This window comes from Felis catus, chromosome B1, assembly GCF_018350175.1.
Source record: "Felis catus isolate Fca126 chromosome B1, F.catus_Fca126_mat1.0, whole genome shotgun sequence".
NCBI lineage: Eukaryota > Metazoa > Chordata > Mammalia > Carnivora > Felidae > Felis > Felis catus.
The window spans coordinates 156,842,284-156,858,257 of record NC_058371.1 but is presented as its reverse complement, the minus strand read 5'-3'; positions in this window follow the sequence as shown (position 1 = coordinate 156,858,257).

Below are 15,974 nucleotides of genomic sequence, written 5' to 3'. Positions count from 1 at the left end.
GCATATCTGGCAGTCAGGTAGGTATCCTTTGGGCTGCCTCAGTTCTCTATATGGCCTCTCATCCTCCAGAAGGTTAAATAAGGCTTTTTCATATGCTGGCCTTAGGGATCCAAGGACACCAAGAGGATGAGCCTCAGTCTTTTCAAGACCGCTTACATCATTTTGCCTAATGTTGCATTGGCCAAAGGAAGTCATGTGACCACAACAGATTCAAGAGGTAGAGAACTAGCTTCTACTTCTTGTTGGGAGGACAAGCACTTTCACATTACAAGAGTGTGACTGAGAAGAGAGGGAATTTGTGACAGAAAAAAATCTGTTTTCTCAACAGTTCTAGAAGCTAGAAGTGAAATTCAAGGTGTCTACAGGGTCGATTTTTGCTGAGTCCTTTTTGGCTCTTAGATGGTCATCTTCTGTTTCTGTCCTTACAATGGTCTTCCCTCTGAATGTGTCTGTGTCCTAATCTCTTCTTCTTATAAGGACACCAGTCATAATGGATTAGGGCCCCACTCTAATGACCTATTTAACTTTAATTACCTCTTAAAAGACCCCATCTCCAATACTGTCTCATTCTGAGCTATTGAGATTTAGGACTTTAACTCATGGATTTTGAAAGAGCACTATTCAGCCTATAACAATACAAATTTGAACAGATTTTCTTACATTAGAGCACTATTCACAGTAGCCCAAGTGGGGCAACAACCCAAGTGTCCATAAAATGAATAGGTAAACAAAATGTGGTATAAAACATAGATGTTTATTATGGTATCATTTAGAATAGTGGAAAAATGGGGGTGCTTGGGTGGCTCAGTTGGTTAAGAGTCCGACTTCAGCTCAGGTCATGATCTCTCAATTTGTGAGTTTGAGCCCTGCATCAGTCTCCGTGCTGACAGCTCAGAGCCTGGGCCTGCTTCAGATTCTGGGTCCCCTTTCTCTCTCTCCCTCCCCCACTCATTCTCTCTCTCTCTCTCTCTCTCTCTCTCTCAAAAATAAATAACAAAACATTTAAAAATAAATAAATAAAACATTTAAAAGATGAGCATAGTGTAAATAGTCAGCAATAAAGGAATAATGGAACTGTAGTCCATCAAATCCACAAAAGATTATAGTGTTTTAGAATGTAAGTAGAGGGCGCCTGGGTGGTTCAGTTGGTTAAGCATCCAATTTTGGCTCAGGTCATGATCTCACAGTTCCTGTTCTGTGCTGACAGCTCAGAGCCTAGAGCCTGGAGCCTGCTTCAGATTCTGTGTCTCCTTCTCTCTCTGCCCCTCCCCTGCTCTCTCTCTCTCTTTCAAAAATAAATAAACATAAAAAAATGAATGTAAGTGGAAAGATTATAGATGATTTTATAATATTTCTATGATAAAATAAATAATGCATGTACACCAGAATATGAATAAGAAAAACTTGACATTAGTGGGGAAAAAAAGAGGACTGTTGTTTTTCATCTTAAAATACTGTTAAAATTTTCACTATTTCTGTATTAGCTACTTAAATATGCCCAAAGTTACACAATTTTACTTTGCACCATCTACAATTGACATCAATGGGTTAAGTTTGCCAGTCAGTAAAATTATTTTACTTTTACTTTGGCCTATGGAAAACTGTCAAATACAAAAATGGAAACCAAAACAAATACACACAAAAATGACTTTAGTGCTGTAAACTGATTATATAATGTGAAGGACTTTAATTCTTTAGAGAGAGTTACCTCCTTATTTTATTTATAGTTGTCCAGTGTTCACATCTTTAAGGAAAACACAGATCAGGATTAAAGGGGATCAAAAATCCTAAGATTCACTTTTTGTTTTTTCATTGCTAAGAATATTAACTTTCCAGTTTCATTGGATGAATAAATCCTGGCAATTCATAGGCAATGCAGCAAGAAGATTTACCTTGTGAAGACTAAGTCAGAGTGAAAAGATACAGTACATTGAACAAGCAGTGACTTGTTCAAAATACAAGTTCTTTGGAATAATATTGCTGAAATACCAGAGATCTGTTAAGTCAACCTTAAGAAACAGCAAATGGAGAAAGCTAGAAATAACAATATCAACTTCCATAAAGTGACACCACTATTCACAAATCACTTAAATAAGCAATTTCTTGTAATGAGGCAGTTAATGGTAACAGTCAATATTAAACACAGCCTAGGCTCCCCAACCCCATGTATCCACATTATTTAACTGCTATTATAAGTGCTTATGTTAAATTATAAGGTCTTTTATTAAACTACCCGTTCAATTTGGAATTTTAAAAAATATTCAACCTAAAATTTCTCTAAACATCATTGGCTAGGTATTCTAATCCACTATAGTTATTATTGTTCTTTTTTTTTCTTACCAGTCCTTTTTATGAGATAGTGAATTACTCACTGCTTTCACCACGTGAGGTTAAATCATTTTGTATTCATTAGATCAAGAGGTCAAATGAGACACAGAAAAGCTAAGTACTGTCTACAGTTGCAGGCTTTTTAGTAACTGAGTTATGGGTGAAGCGTGAAACTCAGCCTCTTGGTGTCCTTTGCTCTGACAGTAGAGAAGTATTATGCAAAATTAAGGTTTCATGATGACATAAAACAACAGTTTTGTTACCTACATTAACATCATGATTTCTGACAGAATAATCACAGTCTATCTAATATCATTGTGAGATGTCATTAATAGCATTTCTATTTATAACTGGCACAGGTATAAATATAGCAAGGTTAATTTCATTAGTCATGTGAATTATCTAAAGGCTGATTGGCCCAGTTTTTTAATCTTCTTAAGTTTTGTAAAATTATTGACTTTCTCTTCCCTAATTCATCTTACACTGTAAGCCAGGCTCTATGTTAATAATCATTTCAACAGAAGCAGCATGTAGCCAGGCTAATGTTCAGGTGATTTCAGACAAGCAGTTTAATAAACTACCTTATAGTAAGAAGAGATTGAGATTAGACTAAGATGGCAGACTCAGGAGAACACAACCTTTCTGTGTGACCAGGTAAGTTTACCTAGGTAACAACAGGAGGAGAAAGAGAAGAGACGGAGAGTTCCCTCTACTTCAACTACCTCAACAATCAAAGAGTTAAAGCAAACAGGGAAAAGTAAAAATAGTATTTTGAAAAAATTGTCCTGTTGGGAGGAAGGTAGTCTCAGACAAAACAAATGAAAGACGAAACATTCCTAGGGAGCAAACTTTTAAAAACACCTCTTCCTTTGAGTCCTGCCAAACCCCGAAGAACCTGTGTTGTTCTTTTATGTAGAGTTGTATGAGGTTTTTGAATAAGGAAATAAAGCTAACTGTGATCTAACATTTAAGTTATCAAGTAGAACTTTCCCAAAATAAAAAAAAATCATGAAATAGAAAAGGTCTTCTCCTCAGTATAAACCTTCTGCAACAAAGGAAATTTGTATGTCTTGACATTGGTATGAAAGGCATGAAAACTCCTTCCCTGGACAATTAATCATTTCACGGCTGTCACTATATAAGTCAGCAGTTGAAGTCATGCTACCTATGTGTTCTAAAATCACTATGGGGGCACCTGGGGGACTCAGTTGGTTGAGCATCCAACTCGAGTTCTGCTCAGGTCATGATCCCAGGGGATATAGAATAGAGCCCTGCATTGGGCTGCATGCTAAGATTAAGATTCTCTCTCTCCCTTTGCCACTGTCCCCCACTCACACTCTCACTCTCTCTCTAAACAAACAAACAAACAAACAAACAAACAAACAAACAAAACATTTAAAAATCATTATGGAAATAATTACTATGGTCCTGCATCAGAGGAACTCTCAGACAACAGGCAGGAGAAAACACAATTTGTCTCTGGAAAAATCCAACTTTAACCCTTAGATAAAAGTCTTGGTAACATGGATATACTACTACTGCTACCTATAATAATAATAATAATAATAATAATAATAATAATAATAATACATAGAAACAGTTTACCATGAATGAAAGATGGCAGAATCAGACACATGAATGCTTCAAATATTGGCCTTATCTTTCACAGATAATAAAAATGCAATCTTAAGTTTCATGATATAAAAATGGAGCTTGAAAATAAGGAAGAAATTGAGCAAATAAAAATCACCAAGAGGATTTAAAAGCATAAAAGTGAGAAATGGAAAATATAATATTGAAAGTAAAAACTAAATGGATATGTTAGTCATTGTATTATACACACCAGAAGACAGAATTATTGAAGCTGGAAGAGAGGTTCAAATATTTTTTTCTGAATGGATGGTAAAACAGATAGGACATAGAAAAGAAAGATTAGGACACTTTTTTTTTAGTATCAGAAAGTCAATAACATCATTTTGTATATATTATGGTTAAACCATATGAACTTGCCATTTTTGGTGGGTGGGGGGAATGGTTAAATATCTAAGAGGTTTTTACAGTTAACCAATAGGAAACTCCAAGTAAACCACTCATTAGTTATTTAGCATCAGTAAGTGAAATCAATCAGCTAGATGATTGGGGGCAAATCATTATGTAACAGACACTTGTATATAGAACAGCAACATTGAGTGCCAGATTATAATTAAATAAGTTATCATGTACAAGTGGAAAAAACAGCAAAACATACCTGGAGATAAATTGGACAAAAAAGGAACAGATTTGTAATGGAGAAATACATTAAAATTTATTAAAAAGCATTAAAGAATTTCAAGATAAATGGAAGGACAAAGTTTCTAATCTGATCTTCTCTGCCTCCCCTATCTCTCTTACTTCTACACACCTACACACACACACACACACACACACACACACACACACACACACACACACAGTACATACCACATTAACATTAAAGGGTGAGAAAATATTATTGTCCTGCCTTTTATATGAATCTAATCATTTATTCTCACTGAAAAAGGATATAGGCTCATTGCTTTATAATTAGATAAGCTTCTTATACACTAAATTTTACCAAAAAAATGGATTTTCTAGGAATACATTTTAGACAGAAAATTTTTAAAAATAAGCATATGGAAAAAATAATTTAAAAAATTATTCAGAGTGTAGTTGTTCATATACCATAAGTATAAATACCATATGGTCTGAAAAATAGTTGACCATATAATAAAATATTTAAAAATTTACTTCTTGGGAATACCCAAGATATATTACAGCTATCTTTAAGAAGTTGCTAAGATCTTCTTCTTTTAAATGTGTTATTTTCTGAAAGGGGCAAAAAGAATCTTAATAGTTATATTTCTCAACTTTTGGATTTAATATAATCTAGTTGTCAAAGCATAGTAATTTCTTGTTATGGGAATGTCCTCAGTGGTAAGGAATGTTTGAATTTAATTTTGACAGACAAAAACCTGATAAGGGAAATTTATAAGCATCCACATGATTGACTTCATACCATCATTTTAAACATGACTCACTTGTAAGCTTACATTTTTCCTATGCATTCCCAACTAGAGTGTGTAATTATCTAAATAGACATAGTTAGCATCCCCTGAGAAGGCACAATGCAGAATCTGGGGTTCTGTCACTTGAACATTTAGCAGTCTGTTTGTAAAATATAATTCAATAGGCGATCCTACCTAATGTACTTGAAGGTTTCTCCCCAACTCTGACATGCTTCTCCAGCTTCGTTTTAAATAAGATTCAATGTTTGCAGTACGATGCTTTCCAACCATGACATTCTACTTGAGCAAAACCCAGATGTAAAGTATTATGTGAAACTCTATAAAATTTTTCCTGGAAAATGGTAACAGAATAAAATATATAAAGGTAAAATTGATAACTGCCTGCACCTCGTGTGTGTGATACCTCCTTCAGAGTTAGGTCACAGAGATCCCATGGCTGATAAGCTAGGTGTGACTGAGGTCTACCATACCCTATAAGTACAAAGGGATACAGTTGTTGGGAAAGTTTAATTTAACTAGCCATAAGATTTTAAAATTCACAAAAATCACTCTTGTTTTTCCTTGTATAGTAAAGCCTTGGTTTGGCATAATTTGTCCTGGAAACATGTTTGCAATCCAAAGCACTTGTGTATCAATGTGAATTTCCCCATAAGAAATAATGGAAACTCAGGGGCGCCTGGGTGGCTCCGTTGGCTGAGCGTCCAACTTTGGCTCAGGTCATGATCTCATGGTTCATGAGTTCAAGCCTCGCGTCAGGCTCTGTGCTGAGAGCTCAGAGCCTGGAGCCTGCTTCGGATTCTGTGTCTCCCTCTCTCTCTACCCCATCCCCACTCATGCTCTGTCTCTCTCTGTCTTAAAAATAAATAAAACATTAAAAAATTTTTAAAAAGAAATGGAAACTCAGATGATTATTCCACAATCCAAAAATATTCACGTAAAACTGATTTCAATACTATAATATGAAATAATAGAGAAAGTGCAAAACGTAAAGAAAAATAAACAAATTAACCTGCACTTACTTTTGAAAACCTGTGTGGTTGGTGTGAGGAAGACAAGAGAGAGGAGGGTTATTGTGTAGGAAGACTTTCACTCACTAATGGAATAAGTGCCATCTATTGGCTCAATGGAGTCTTTCTTTTTGTCTACCTTTAATAAGGAACCTATCCAATGACACTTGCTCTCACCTCCTTTTGAGGATTTTGCAGAAATGTGACATTGCATTGATGATCACCTACAATCCCTCAGCAAGAGAAAGTGGGGGAGGGGGGAGAAAGAGGAACCATTGGCTCAGTTGTGATCACGTGACATCCTGCCTCATGTACTACTTGTATTGCCAGACATCGCTTGTTTATCCATTTGAAATTTATTAGAAATGCTTGCTCGTCTTGCAGAACACTCTCAGAACAAGCTACTCACAATCCAAGGTTTTACTGTACTTACAAAAACATAAAATGAAAGAAAAAGATGTATCATTAGGTCAGAGCAAAACTCAAATTTGTATCTAATCTTCAAATAAGATGGACAAAATTGCCACTTCAAATTATAGTTTATGATTCTTTGTACTGATATCTCCCAAAGTGCCACTATTGACATTTTAGATTGGATAATTCTTTGTTATAGGGGCTATCCTGTGCACTGTAAATGGTTATCAGTGTCCCTGGACTTGATGACTCATTGTGTAGTTAGTAGTACATTTCCCAACTCCATGGTGGCAATCAAAACTGACTCCATATATTACCAAATGCCACCTGAATAAAGTCCATCATATGGATTTCTTTGACAACATAATAGTTCCAACATGGTCTGGGGATCATGGCTATAAATCTACATAAGGAATTAGGGATTTTCTTGTTTGATAAAGAAACTTTCTGCAGCTCTGCTATGGACTGCACATTAGTGTCCCCGCCCCACCCTTCAAATTCCTATGTTGAAATCCTGATCCTACAAATGGTATTTGGGAAAGTAATTAGGTTTAGATTAGGTCATGCAGATGAAGCCTCCATAATGGGATTAGTGCCCATAAAGGAAGGGGGAAGGATTAGGCCCTCTCTCCCTAATGTGAGGATTACATTAAGAGAAAAGGTGGCCATCTGCAAAGCAGGAAGAGGGCTCTCCCCAGAACCAAACTCAACCACCACCTTGCTCTTGTACTTCCCAACCTCCAGAATTGTAAGAAATTTTTGTTGTTTAGACCCCTAAGACTACAGTATTTTGTTATAGCAGCCCAAACTAAGATGAGGTCTTATTATTTAAAATGTAAAAAAAAAAAAAAAAAAAAAAAAAAAAAAAATCATAGTTATAGGCTTTCATAATGGCACAGTTTAGAATCAATAATGTAGACCATAGTGTGGTAAAAACGTAGTCTAGTTAATAATTTCAAATTATTGATTCAACAATCAATAACATTTATACATCTAAATCAAACATGCACTAATTAATACTGATCATAATTGGTCACTAATATTGACCATGTTTTTTTTTCCCCATTATGTTGTGAAGCATATAAAGACAAAATAGGAGATAACTAAACTTATTTTCTATGATAAAATAGTAAAACTTTATGTCTTAAATGTATGTATTCCTGATTTTTAAAAATGGCTATTTAATTTGGAATAGAAATGTTTGTATAGCATGTAAATAAATTTATCTCAAATCAACAGCAAATATCAAAATTAGTATGAAATGGTAATTTCATTATCATTACATTGAGAATAAAGATGCTTCATTATATATATTTCATCTAATATTGTTCTCAAAAGTCTTAACACTGATATAAGAGACACAAAATTAAAATAAGATTAGATGAAAAATAGTGGAAACTCAAAAACCACTGTAAAAAAAACAGACTTAAGTAGTGAAAATTGCCTGAACAATATGTAGTCTCTTGCCATATATCTCAATGTGTTCTTGAGGAATATTTTTGTTGAATTTAAATATGACATTATTTATGTCATTGTTGCTGCAAATGGTTTTGAAAAATTGCTTTAATTATTTTAAACATGTGTCTCTAAAGCCAATGTTTTACACAATTAAAATAACAATTAAAATATGCAAATATATATTATAATATTTCAAAATTTATATAGATCTTAACATTTCAAAGTTAACACAAAGCAAAGTTTTGTAATTAGAGACCTATTAATCAGGACCCTAAAGGTTAAAATAAGTTTTTACTAAAGTAATAATTAAATTTTTAAACTAAGTTGTATTAGAGACCAAGTGGCAATAGAGATAGAATTTGACTTTCTGTGTCACTTTTATTGTCTACAATTGGTACCAGTGCAGATGCCAGCAGAGTGAATGCTGATGGACAATTCAAAGTAATACTCATGCCATTTTCAGCCAATTAAATACAAGATGAGAATGGGAAGACATAATAATATGGTCCCAGGTATTTAAAGTGTGGTTTACTTCTTACACTAATTCAATCCAGTGGCATTCTTCCTTGGATGGTCAAAGCAAATCCTGTGTTTCTCAGTAAGTACACCTGCCTCTCAACAGTAAATACTAAGGAAGCTTCAAGGATAGAAACAGGTAATGGACTCTTTCTTGTGAGGTCAATGCTTTCAATTATGGTCACTGAGTGATACTGCTGCTAAGAAATAAATTCTTACATTTTCTTCTCTGTATTGTTGTTTCCAATCTAATGGAAAATCTTTTCAAATATCTTGGTAGAAATCATATTACGGCGTTTATCTGCTGTAGCTCCCGAGAAAATGTATTTGACTGAATGTTTTAGAAATTACCAAGAATTAGCTTAAAATTTGGTGTTAAATAAAAAATATCCCAAACTAAAGGGGAGGAACAAAGAGACAGAGACAAAAAGACAGAGACAAAGACAGAGACAGAGAGAGACAGCGAGGCTAACAAAAACACAAAAGTTATAATTTTGAGGAAGTAGATTTCCTGCTTCTGTTGATATTTTTGTATAAGGCCATTAGCAGAAAATGTAATGGATTAAACAGTGGTTATTAATTCATGATAAATGGTAGTAGGTTGGAAATTTAATTATATTTGTAATTATGAAAACATAAGCAGTTACATTTTATTTATATATTTTTGAATTTTATTTATTTTGAGAGCGTGAGAGAGAAGAGCAGGCAGGGGAGGAAGAGAGACAGAAGGAGAGGGAGAATCCCATGTAGGCTCTGCACTGACAGCATGGAGCCTGACATGGGGCTCAATGTCACAAACCCTGAGATCATGACCTGAGCCAAAATCAACGTTTGGAAGCATAACTGACGGAGGCACCCCAATTTTCAGATATTTGAATATATTTGTTTCCATTTTCTAAGATTGCTTGCTCATGACAAAGTTGGTCATGATAAACTCATTTTTTATACGTAGATTCCCAAGATTTTTAAACATCATTGGGAATATTTCAGGTTTTGTAACTTAAATAAGAGTAGGCAGATCAAGGAAGTTTCAACTTATTATATCTTTGACATGTCTAATTCGAAAACAACAAAATGTATTCCTCAATGAAGCTACTATTGTTATTCTCATTTTGCATATGTGAAGTCAAAGTAGAAGGAGATGAAGTGATTTAACTATGGTTATACAACTAATACAAGGAGGACCTGATTTGGACAAAATTAATCTGGTTCCAAGCTGTATGATCTTGGCCATTACACTATGTTGTCTCACATTTGGCAAGTAGGATGCTGAGACCAAGAGGAATCAAGTTACTTATCAAAGTTCATAGAGTAAGGAAGTGACTTATTCAATACAAAAAGTAAGTCATTCTGATCCTCCATTATGCATGCATATGTTCTTAAACATGGTAAACCACCACTGGTTTCAGCATTGTAGATATGCTATAAATACGCTACCTCTCATTCAACATTTTTTCCTCATAATGGCTTTCAAACCATTTCATACCAGGACATATTTTTATAATATAACTTAGGTTTATTTAGCACATCCTTTATGACGGATGGGAAAATGGACAGAAAAAAGAGACATCAAAATTATTTCATGAATTTGGCATTGTGGGGGCAGAATGGCTTTGTGGAATACCTGTCAAAGTGTCCAGGAGAACTTAGGTTCAAATCATATTTATATGTCAATTGAAAGTGAAACCATTACTGGAAATTGGTGTTTCTTTTACCTATTTAACAAGAGATGAGATATACTTTATTTATCAAAGTTCTAAATTGCCAAACACTGTAAATTTGGCCTCTTAATGCAATCACACTGCCCACTTCCAACCCCCGCCAAAAAGTCTTTGTGGAGTTTTTCCACCTCTGGGTGCGGGGGGGGAAGCATACTACTTTAAGAGTTTTATTTTTAGCAACCATCCCTAAATACTACAGTAAACACCACTCATAAATGCATTGAATTTTGTGATTATTCCTATTCCTAAATGATAAATGTGGTTTTAAAAGAGAAGTGATGGGGCAATATTTATAAAGTCTATGCATCCCGGATTCTAATGCCCCCCTAAATGATTTCATAATCTGAATCCAAATCCTGTGCTTTTCACTTTCACCTGCCTGTCAATTGTCAGTTTAAACGAGTCGGCTATATATATTTTTTTCTATTTTTCCCTTGAAAAACGATGGAAATTTTCACATGACAGTTAGTAATTGCAGAAGTTCCTCAGGGACTAATATTCAATGTGCTAGTTGAAGCAAGAAAGTCTGGATACAATTATTGAAGTAATTTCCCAGTGCACTGCAGGTACCCTCTATAGATGAGGGGTGAATAGATTTATTTATTGCTCTCATCCAAAACTTCAGTTTGATGAATAAACCAGTTTGCATCCACGTGAAGCTCTCTTCCACATTAGATTCAGCTTCTGCCTACCCCATTGTCTAAAGATAGAGAAAAAAATTATCTTTTCCCTTCCCTTCTTCTGGATACTAAGGCCTTTCAAAGTCGAATGCTTTTATTTGATGCATATTTATTCTTTTTTGATATTGCTACAACATATTAGAGATATAGCCTATATTTCCTAGTTTATTTAAATAATATAATAAAAACAGAGAGATTCAACAGTTATGATATGAACTGAAGAAATTTGATAGATGGTGATTTTTAGGATCACAATCAAATGTTGATTAGCCCAAGCTACAGAGATGGGGTGGGGTGAAGTTGAGAATAGATATTCCACATTGTGACATCTGTTTCATTCCATTGGATGAACAAGATGTTTCAGATTTTGCTAGGTATTTTCATTGTGATTCTAAGTCACCTCAAGATTTTTTTCAAAAATGGAAAATGTATGGGGTGGCTCAGTCGGTCGAGCATCCGACTTTGGCTCAGGTCATGATCTCATGGTTCGTGGGTTCGAGCCCTGAGTTGGGCTCTGTGCTGACAGCTCAGAGCCTGGAGCCTGCTTCAGATACTGTGTCTCTCTCTTTCTCTGCCCCTCCCCCACTTATGCGCACATGTGTGCTCTCTCTCTTTCTCAAAAATAAACATTTTTTTTAAAACAACAATAAGATGGACAAGCATAGGATCTGTTCTAAAAAAAATGGAAAATGTATCCAAAGAAACTCTTCTCTTTTTTGAATATTTATTTTTGAGTGACAGCATGTGAGTGGGGAAGGAGGAGAGATAAGAGGGGGACAGAAGATCCAAAGAGGCTTTGCTCTGACAGTGGCAGGCTGTAACTTCCAAGCCATGAGATCATGACCTGAGCTGAAGTCAGATGTTTAACCACCTGAGCCACCCAGGTGCCCCTACAGAAGCTCTTCTAATTCAGAAGTGCGTTGGCACATGAGGCATAATCCATGCAAAATGAAACAAATCAACAAAATCAAAGAAAACATTTTAACCCAGATTATAACTACAATATAATTTAGAAAACAAAAACTAATTAAATAATGGAACAGAATTAACACGCACTTAAAAAGAAGTGATGTGTTGTTCTTGATTTCTGTTTTAAAAATGGAATGGAGAAATAGCCCACTTTTCTTCACTCTTTCCTGGATCATTCTCTTTGAAAAAAAATTATAGCTAAATACTTACACATGGAATACATAAAATACATAAAGAAATTGAATTTTTATTGAAAAAGTGTTACAGATTAAAACTGTTTCAAATTTAGTTTTAGTATTGGGCCCCAACACCAACTTACTTGGCTTCTACAGTGTCAGACAATTTAGAGTTCCCTATTTCTACAGTCTTCTCCAAAAAGGGTGAAAAACAAATGTTCTATCTCCCCTCTCTCAATTGTGTAAGGTTTGAGGTAGTCTAAGCTCTTATTTCATCAGTTTCTTGACTCTCTCTCTCTGTCTCCACTGGTTATTCTTATTATTGCCACCACTACTTCTGCTGAGATAATTTACTTTCCTGGTTTTCGATTTTGTTAAAAGAGAGCCGTATCAGTTTAGGAGTTGGTATGGTGTTTGGGGGAGTCAAAATACCTGGTTTCTAGCCATGGCACGAATCCTAGGTTTTTGCCTAGGTTTTGCCACAACTCCGTCTGGTGCACCTACTATATTGCAAGCACCTCGCATTATTCTTGGACCATCGGAACTGCTCAACAGGAGCACTTGGGTGGCTCAATCGGTTAAGTGTCCAACTTCAGCTCAGGTCAGATCTCATGATTCTTGAGTTCAAGCTCGCATTGGCCTCTGCGCTGACAGTGCAGAGCCTGCTAGGGATTCCCACTCTTTCCTCTCTCTCTCTGCCCCTCCCCCACTCACTCTGTCAAAATAATTAATAAATAAACTTAAAAAAAATAGTACTGCTCAATAAACATTTGAAAGGATGAGTGAGAAAAGAAAGAAGTTGGATCTTAGGAAGTAATTTAATTCTTTTCACAAACTCATTCTAGTTGAGAAGAAAATGATAAAAATGAAGTAAAAGGTAAGTTAAGAGCAAATGTAATATGTAATAAAAAAAATAAGGAATCAACAGAAACTTAATAGGACAGGGTATAATTTCACAGGGAAGAAAGCCCTCCACTGGCTGGTAATATGTCCCATGGCCTATTGTATCTCTTTAAATGTCAATAAGAGACTCAGATCATTTAAGACTGAACCCCAGATCTCTCTCCTACCACATACCCCAAAATGTCCCTCCTCCTATTTTACATGTTTTAGGAAATGGCTCTCTTATTCGTACACTTACGGTAGCTACAGACTAGAAAATCATCATTGCCACCCCATCCACTTTCAACTAACACGCCCAGTCTACCCCAAAGTGCTAATGATTTTGCTTTTCATTATCTCCTGATATTCATTTCCTTATATTTCCATCCTTACAACTACCCACGTCACCATTTTAGAAATTCACCTACATTTACAAAAATTCCACTTTGTTCCTCTTCTAATACTTCCCTTCACAGTAGCCAAAGTAATATTCACAAAGACAGATCTAAGAATACCACCCTCCTTCCTTAAAAGATTCAGTCATTCTATTCCTCTTCATATAAAGAAAAGGAAATCATTTGATGGTGACACCATAGAGAACCACCATCCTACTCTCTACTTCTAGGAGTCTGGCTATATTAGATAGCTCACATATGTGGAATCATGCAGTGTTTGTCCATCTAAGACTGAGTAATGGTAGCCTTCAGAAAGTAGATCTCTTAACTAAGCTTGCTTTCACAGATCAAAGTGCTCAGGCATTTCAGGGAAAAACATGCATCCATTGTCTTTGTGCAGCTAACACACACATTCCAAGGGTGTTCTCCCTTAAAATTGGAAACTATGGTAATGTAGAAACATCTCAAAAAATTACTAGCACAAAAACTAGAAGCAATGCTTCTTTTTAAAGCTGGGAATTAGTAGAGGGGGAAAAGAAGCTGAATCATTTAGGAATTTAGGACAGCTTTAAGGCTTCTTTTCTTTGGATTCAAGAAGAGTAAAAGTCACTTTTGGATTTCATCCATATGTTCCTGAAAATAGTTATCTAACACATCTTCGTATTCTAATGCAAGGTTTATGTAAACACTATTGACAGGCCTAAACTAAGATGTATATGGCCATATATTTTTTTTAAATGTTTATTTGTTTTGAAACAGAGCAAGTGGGAGAGGAGCAGAGGGAGAGAGAGAGAGAGAGAGAGAGAGAGAGAGAGAGAGAGAGAGAGAAAGAGAGAGAGAGAGAGAGAGAGAGAGAGAGAGAGAGAGAGAGAAGATCCCAAGCAGACTTTGTACTGGCAGCACAGAGCCAGATGCGGAGCTCAAACCCACGAACTGCGAGATCATGAACTGAGCTGAAATCAAGAGTTGGAAGCTTAACCCACTGAGCCATCCAGGTACCCCTACATGGCCATATTTAGAAAAAATATCAACAGAAAGAGAAAAAAGCTAACAGGAAATAACTTAGTAGGCCATCAGAACGGAAAAGGAGTCAAATCATGATTAAAAGACTTACTATTCACACTCCACATTCTTACATGGATAAAGTAAATACAAAGTAAATATACCTTTTAATTTTTTAACTTTAAATAATATAAGGAATGCATGTAAGTCACTTGTGAAAGGTAATATATTTAATCTTTGCTGATGCTAAATAATGGTGAATCGTATGAATGAAAATATATTTATTTATATACATGGATGATGAATAAAGAGGAGATATTTTGTTCTTCTTTATAAACATGAAGAACTTCCTTTTAAAGTAGTTATATGCAAATTTCAGGACACAATGTATTAAAATAATTATTGGAATGAAATATGTAGATAACTTCACTTAAATAACATATGCTCTATTTTACCCAGTTGGCTTATAATTACAATGAGTGATATTTCCCACTTTAGAAGACATATCTTGAAAATATTTAGGACTTAGAAAATTTACTTAGATGAAAATAAATTCAACTTAAAGAATGTGAAATGTTATTCTAATTATTATTATTTATTTGGTTTATTATTTATATTATATTTCATATTTCTTAAGGATTAGGTGCAACATTGTACAGATTTTATTTAAATCAAACAATGGCAAAAGTTTAGCAGAAGGTTAACCAAATCTTGTAAATTGCAAGAAGAAGCACAAAAAGTCCAAGAAAAGTTGGAAAGTTATTCACATTAAGAAAAAATGAACCATAATGAGAGTTCTAAGTCCTTCAGGAGAATTTCAAAAGTTGCTAATAGAAAGGAGAATAAACAAAATGGTTTTCATATTAGAATACTTGAGACAACTTTGGGGAAATCTCAAGGCATCAGATGGTGCCCTTGACAAAGATTGACGTCTAAAATGAGAAAGTTATAGAGCAAGTACAGTGATTCAAGTCCAATAAATCACCAGGACCATATGGTATACATCCAAGATTTCTGAAGGAAATAAGTATGAACTAGCATAGATACAGGAAAAAAAAAACAGTGTGAAATACAGTCTTAATAGCAGCATCTGTTTTTAAAGATTGGAAGATTACTAATTTGGTACCTAGAAAGTAAAGGGAAATTTTTTGAAAGAGTGTCAAATCAAGAATTTAATATATTTTGCCTATATTAACTAGTGATGTTGAGTAAATTTGAATATTTCTGTGCTGTTCTTTCTTTATCTTTCCCAGATTCCTTCTACAATAAAGCTTTTCTGTTATTTCTTCCTGATCTTGGCTGTTTTTCCGAGCATACGTTGATTAATAAGCCAGTGGTTAACAACCCTGGATCTTGAAATTTACTCTCACCTGTTGATGCCA